This window comes from Humulus lupulus, chromosome 9, assembly GCF_963169125.1.
Source record: "Humulus lupulus chromosome 9, drHumLupu1.1, whole genome shotgun sequence".
In the NCBI taxonomy this organism is placed as follows: Eukaryota; Viridiplantae; Streptophyta; class Magnoliopsida; order Rosales; family Cannabaceae; genus Humulus; species Humulus lupulus.
Window position 1 is genome coordinate 164,273,876 of NC_084801.1, and position 7,512 is coordinate 164,281,387.

General features: G+C 39.7%; 1 non-coding gene across 1 annotated transcript; it reads left to right on the forward strand.

The window, feature by feature from the left end:
• Positions 1-7,406: 7,406 nt before the first annotated feature.
• On the forward strand, positions 7,407-7,512 carry LOC133802819 (small nucleolar RNA R71). The gene has a single exon (XR_009877565.1). It is a non-coding gene; the product is annotated as a small nucleolar RNA R71 (small nucleolar RNA).

A 7,512-nucleotide genomic window follows, 5' to 3' on the forward strand; every position in this document is an offset into this window, starting at 1 on the left:
AGAGGACATCGCGATGGATTTCGTGGATCGTGGGTCAACGTGATTCAGTGTGGGTTATCGTGGATCGATACACCAAATCAGCTCACTTCTTACTAGTGAGGATGACATATACAGTTGACCAGCATGCAAATCTCTATGTGAGAGAGATAGTGCACCTTCATGGAGCTCTGAGGTCGATCGTGTCAGATCGGGACCCCACATTTACTTCCAAGTTCTGGGGAAGTTTGAAGAGGTCCATGGGTACACATTTGAAGTTGAGTACTACTTATCATCCTCACACAGATGGACAATTTGAGGGGGTGATCTAGATATTAGAGGACATGCTACGAGCATGTGTGTTGGACTATGGTGGGTCCTGGAGTAAGTATTTGCCTTTGATAAAGTTTTCCTACAATAACAGCTATTAGTCGACCATTGGGGTAGTTCCTTATGAGATGTTGTATGGTAGGAAATGTAAATCTCCCATCCATTGGGATGAGACTGGAGAAAGGACATACTTGGGTCCTGAGGCAGTTCAGAGGACCTGTAGCTTCCCAAATTTGCTAATAAGGCTTAGGACCTTGATTAGCATGCCGAGAGGGAAATAATTGATTCAATTATGCTAATATGTGAATTAAATGAATATATGATTATAAATGCATGTTTAGGTGAATAAAATATGCATGTGGGCCCCATTTGGTAATTAGGGGCATATTTGTAATTTTGGCCCGCTGAGGGTATAGATGTAAATAATGTGTATGTGAATTTATTTGTGTTTAAAGCCCCATGCTTGGTAACCATGGACATTTCTGTTAATTAAACCCGTGGAGGGTATGATTTTGAGCTATGTGCGGTGTTTTAGGCATTGGGAGATCCTGTCCCGCAGCAAAGGGTTACAAATTTGGTATTTGGTAACTATTAGTAACCTGAGGTTAGTGTTGTTACTGAAATAGCAGTAAAAGGTGGCATTTCTGATAAAAGGGTGAAAAGACCTAGATATCCTTAAGGGTTAGCCTAGAACTAAGTTAGAGGGAGGGGTAGAATGGTCTTTTGGGCTTAGAGCTAGAAAACCCATGGCTGAAGGAAAGCCTTGCACGTTTATCACTCTCCACCATATTCACTTAGTTTCTCAAGAGCTCTAGAGGAAAATCCAAGAAAAAGCTTGAGGATTTGGGATGTTTGAGAAATTGGGAGTAGATTCAAGTCGTGGCAGTGGATTAACAGCTACCAAGTCTTAAGAATTTTGAAATCTAAAAAGGTGAGAATTTCATTTCTGGTTTTAGGTCTTTTACTTGTTCTTGTGAGTTTTGAGTTTAATCTTTGAAAATTGGATTTTTGGGATGAAGTTTGAGGAACACTAGCTTGGGAATGTGAGAATGGAAGCTTGGAGTGGCATTTGAGGCAGCCTAGGGTCGAACTCCTCTCTAAAGGTAAGGATTTCTTTAAGCTTTTAAAAAATTTCTGGTTTAGTTTAAGCTTTGAGCAATTTTAGATCATTGAGTGATTTGGAGTTTGGATGTGAGTTTGGGTTTGTTTTTTATACATGTGTGTTGTTTATGTTGTTTATTTGGAGTTTTGGGTCCAATTGGAACTTGGGTACACTTGGGGAGTGGGTTGGACAAGCGTAGGTTCGGAGAAATGGTGGAAAAGAGAAACCAGTGTGTTTCTGGGATTGCAAGTAGTGCCCTAGCGCTGGTTTGGGCGCCCCAGCACAATGCAGAGGAGGGTTTGGGGATCTCTGACCTGCTGTAGTGCCCCAGCATTGGTTTCTAGCTCCCCAACGCTATGTTAATCTCAGGAAACTTCATTTTTAGAGCTTGGAAAGGACTTGGGGATCGGGGGATGGTTCCACCACCCCGTTGGGTGGGATCGGAAGTCCCGAGAGCACATGATTGGTCCCGAAGTTTGATTTTGAGGATTGAATCCTAATGAAGTTATTATTTATGGTTGTGACTAGGTTACCGCTTGGACTTGGGACAGGATCGTCCTCGAGGGTAGTTTATATTTAACTCGTGCTTGGACTAAAGGTAAGAAAACTTTTGTACCCATAGAGCAGGGCATGTCCCTATTGTTTGTGTTACATGGCGTGGCCCTATTGTTTATGTTTAATATATGACAAATATATGTGAATATTATATTGTGTTATGCCTATTTATGAATGAAAGGCGAAGGCCGGGAACGGTGAAGGCTGAGAACGGCGAAGGTCTGGGAACGACAAGAATCCAGGGATGGAAAGGGGCAGGGATCGACATTGAGCACGCTGAGTGCAGGTCGCTAGGGCGAGACCCTCCAAGGGTTCTGTATCCACCCGCTCGGTGAGGACCGCATACTCAGGGCCTGGTAAAGCGCCACTACGTTTTTAGTTTGTTGATTGTTTGTTGTATATTGTTGGATTGATACGTGATATGTTATATGTTAAGTTTTCTTGCTGGGCTTCGGCTCACGGGTGATGTATGGTGCAGGTAAGGGCAAAAGAAAGGTCAACCAACCATGAGTTCGGAGAGTGTGGAACAGTGTGCACATGTCCGGCCTACTTGGCTGCCATGGCCAGGGTTATTTTTGGGAAAATGTACCGTAATGGTTGTTTTGTCACCTAGGTCGACCGTGTGTATATTTTGAGTTGTAATACAGCTTTCTAAACAGTATTTCTGGGATCCCAACTGTATAACTTTCTATAATTTCAATGAATGTCCAAATTTTATAATTAATGTTGTTAAACGAGTTTTATTTCACTTTAGTCACACTTATAATATGCATGATTATGTGAGTTATATTATTATATGACTAATATTTCATGTGTTAAGTGTGTTAAATATGTGTGTGGGTCATTTCTTATTAGAAGGGCATTTTTCGTAATTTTGACCCGTTAGGGGTAATATTTGAATATATGATTATATATTTGTGACATATGATGAGACCACATTATTGTGTGGATATATTTGGACTATTCGGCACGAGACGATCCTAGCGAGCAAAGTAGCGGTTTGGTCATAACAGGGTCCAATTTCGAGCTCGGGGCGAGCCTAGGGGTAATTTGGTAATTTAGCGCATGACTGGGAATTTTTGGGTAATGGGAATTTTTTTTGGAGATAGGTGAGACTTATTTAAAGAAATGGTGAATTGTGGTGGTAAAAGACCAAAATATCATTGAGGGCATTAAGTAGCAATTAAGGGCTTAAGGGAAAAATAGTCATTTTGGTGATAAGATAGTGACTTAGTCACTTACCCTTGGTTGAAGGAAACCTCACATAGTAGCAAAACATGGCACTTTCTCCATCTTTTTCTCGATTTTCTCTCTCTCTATCTCTTGAAATTTTGATGAAAAGCTTGGATTTAAGGAGTTAAAGCTAGGGAATTTCTTGGGGGATTGCTAGGAAACTCTTTAGTTCTTGAGGTAATGATTCTCTAAGCTTCAATCTTGAGTTTTTTTATTGAGTTTATGATTGTTGTGTAAAATCGATACGCAAGTGCACGTAATCGTAACAAGTAATAATGAGTAAGTGAGATCGTTCCCACGAGGACTGTATATTCAGTACCAAAACTTAATTCCTATTTCTATTTGGCTTACGATAATTGAGTCTCAAGAATTAACTAAAATTATAAACCAAAAACCTGAAATTAATTTCAAGAACTAAAAATAAACAACGTTAAGAAAATTCAATGGATTAAAAACTAGGGCAATCAATTTCATCAACCATCCTCTTTAATTCTCATTAACACAAATCTTACTATTCAATTCTTCTCTTGTGATAGCAGGTCAACAATAATAACTTATATTCGTACTAGGATATATAAGTCTCAATCTTATGCAAATTTTCTACATCTCTGTGATAAATAAACATAAGATAGGCATTAAGATTAACAACCCTAAAACTACACAGACCACACAGGTACTCTCGTCCTAATATGAAATCTATGTTTATTTAATTACAGTATATTCAATTCTCACTTCTTAGATTTCGAATCAAAATCATATATTTCATGTCAATGGTGATCAATCATTCACAAGCATTAGATTCAAATTGAATAAATCACAAGATAAAATTGAAATCATAAAACTTGCATTAATTTAAAATAAAGGTTCAGGAGAATCCATTAACACCCTAGAAAAATAGTTTAGTTCATGATCAAATTCATAATAACCATAGAAGAAATAAAAAGCATCCAAAATACAGAAATTCAAAGTAGAAAAGAAGAAAACTGTGATGAATTCTTCGACTCCACTTGCAATCCTCCACAATGTGCCTCCAGCCGTCTCCTAGGGTTAATCTACTCTTAAAAACATCATTAAGAAAGCTTTTATAATCCCTAATTAATTATGTGCGAAAGGACAAAATTGCCCTTGAAAAATGCCCTAACTTCGGCTTCCGTACGGACTGGCGCTGCGGCTCCATATGATAGAGCCGCAGCTCTAGTCCACTTTGCCATCTGGAATTCGTCTCTGGTTCTTGTAGCGCCGCAGCTCTACTTGATAGAGCCGCAGCTCTAATTTAGATTTTAATAGAGCCTCAGCTCTATGTGATAGAGCTGCAGCTCTAATGCTGACAGAATTTTTTTTCTTTTCTCTGAAACTCTTAGGGCTGCGGCTCTAATTCCACTTTTTCGCCAAATCATCAATTTGAGCCCCGAATTCGCCTAGTTTCCATTCCTTAACCCGTTTTAACACCATTTCTTCAAGAATTAAGCGCTTTTCCTCCAATTTCAAGCTATTTCCTTCATAACCATACTTAATCCTGAAAACACAATAAACACCGGCATAATATCGCACAAAACCAAATAAAAGATTAAAATTGCATCTTAAACACATGCCCTAAAAACATACCAAAACTAGTCCTAACAATGATTTGATGCTAGTTTTGGAAAATCAATGAGGTTTTTCAGAAGTTTTGATTTGGTTTTGATGTCTAAGACGTGTAGAACTAGTTTTTGGGTTCAGTTATGGGTTCGGTTGAGGTTGGGATCAATTTTTGGAGCTCTGGCCCGGGGAAGTTCACTGGAAAAAACCCAGAAATTGGGTTCTCTGTCTTTGGAGCTATAGCGCCCAGTGGATGGCACTACAACATGGGTCAAGTTGTCAGGTTGTCGTTTCTAACTTTGGCGCCATAGCGCCTGGTAGGCGGCGCCATAGCGTCGTACTATTTTTCATGGAATGAATTTTTTCACTTTTTGGGGCTTTGGCCCGAGGGCTCGAGGGACGATTCCACCACCCTGTTTGGTGGGATTGGAGATCCCGAGAGCGCGGGATTGGTCCTGGGATTTGATTTTTGAATTTAAATTCATTGAAACACTGTTTATGGTTATGACTAGGTTAACGCTAGGGCTCGGGACAGGATCGTGCTCAAAGGTTCTTTTTATATATAACTTGTGCTCATACCACAAGTAAGAAAACTGCACCCAATACGTGGTATATGTGATTAGGGCTTTGGCCCGATTGTTGATTATAACTAAGAATAGTGCTCGGGCCCTTGAGAATGAATGTGATTGAGACTATGTTTGTGCTCATTGATTAAGCATGCTTCAATGCTCTGTGTATGGATAATTATTTACTGATTGTTTACATTGTCAGCATAATTAGGACTCGGCCCCGTTAAGGAACATGGTTATTACTATGTTTGTATCTGATTGGTTGAATTATATGATTATCATGTATGCATACTTGAATTGTCTTAAGTATGTTTATCTATATCTGCATCTTTATATGCACCTATAGCAAGATATTCGGGTACCTATTAGAGCCATGACTTATTAGTTGAAAGGATAGGGCTCGATCAAGGACGTACAATTACGTTGAGCGACCCTATGGTTGCTTGGAAAACAAAGCGCTTGGCTAGCTCTATGGCTAGCTATTCATAGGGAAAAGGGCCCCAAGTTGATTCTACGATCATCTATACAGGGCAAAGGGCCTCAGGTTAACTCTATGGTCATCTGATTAAGGCTGCGGGCCCCAGAATGATTCTATAATCATTTATTTGTACTTATGTGTATGCATGAGTAGGTATGCTAGATATACATCTAAATTTGTATATATTGTTCATGCACTTGTATTAAGTTTTTTTGTTGGGCCTTGGCTCACGGGTGCTATGTGCTGCAGGTAAAGGGAAAGGAAAGCTAGACCAACCATGAGTTGGAGAGCTTAGGTGACGACATGTACATATGCGACGCCAAGGTTTCTCAGAGGAACTAGGGTTTAACCCTATTTTTGCCGCTTAGGTTGGCGGATTGTAACTTTTGAATTGTAATGACCATTTTGGAACTGTAAACCTTTATTATGGGATCCCATGTACTGTTTAATGTTTTTAATGAAACATCCATTCCTTTTTAACCGAAAGTTTTAACCCTGGACCAGTAATCACACTTAGATGCAAAATTATGGCCTAATGACTCGTTTAGCGAGTTAAGTACTATTTAAAATTCACAGTGTAACGGTCTTGGCTAACCAGGGCGTTACAATCTAAGAACTTGGAAAATTGCTTGTCAAGTGTCTTCTTTTGCACCACTGAGGATATGGGATCTTGATGTGATGCTCAATACTTATTTCTGGCTGCTTCTTCTCAAGGTTCTCATTAACCTCTTCATCCACCTTATTCTTCTTCTCAGACTCCATTTTTGATGGAAGACTAAATTTCTCAACTAGCTCTACCAACTCCTTACCGCTTCTCAAGGAGATTGCATTACACTGCTCCTTAGGACTCACCTCATTATTACTTGGAAAATTTCCTTGAGGTCTACTTTTTAACATATTTTCCAATTGACCCACTTGCATTTCAAGATTTCTGGTGGATGGCCGAGTTTCAGTCATAAACTGAGCTTGGGAGTTAGTCAAGGTCAACAATGCAACTTGTAACTCATTTGACTTCTCTTCAGGAACTGGTGACCTAGGTGGTGGTGTTGGAGGTTGAGGCATAATCTGCTGAGATTGAGGTTGGAATTGAGGTTGCTGGCCCTGATTATTTCTCCATGAAAAATAAGGGTGATTTCTCCACCCTAGATTAAATGAATTAAAGAAAGGATTGCTGGCTTGCCTATTAAAACTACTCATCATGTTGACTTGCTTCATAGGGATGGTGTTATTGAACTTTGTTGTCATACACTACTCAAATTGGTGAGGACCACCACAAATTTCACATCCTGCTGGCATCTGAATGACATTAGCAGACACAGTATTCTGTTGCAACTGTTTTGACAAGGAAGCAACCTGAGCAGTCAAGGCAGTGATGGCATCAAGTTAATGAACTCCGGCAACCTTTCTAACACTGGTTGACCTCTCATCAGACCATTGGTGGTTGTTGGTGGCCATGTCTTCTAACAACTCATATGCCTCATTGGCACTTTTACTCATAAATGCCCCTCCAGTTGCAGCATCAATTATGGTGTGAGTAGTACCGCACAATCCATTGTAAAAGTTGTGGACCAACATTCACTTTTCAATGTCATGATGAGGACACTTTCTCACAGTTCCTTGAACCTCTCCCAAGAGTCATATAAGGATTCCTCCTCAAGCTGGTAAAAATTATTGATTTCCCCCCTTAATTT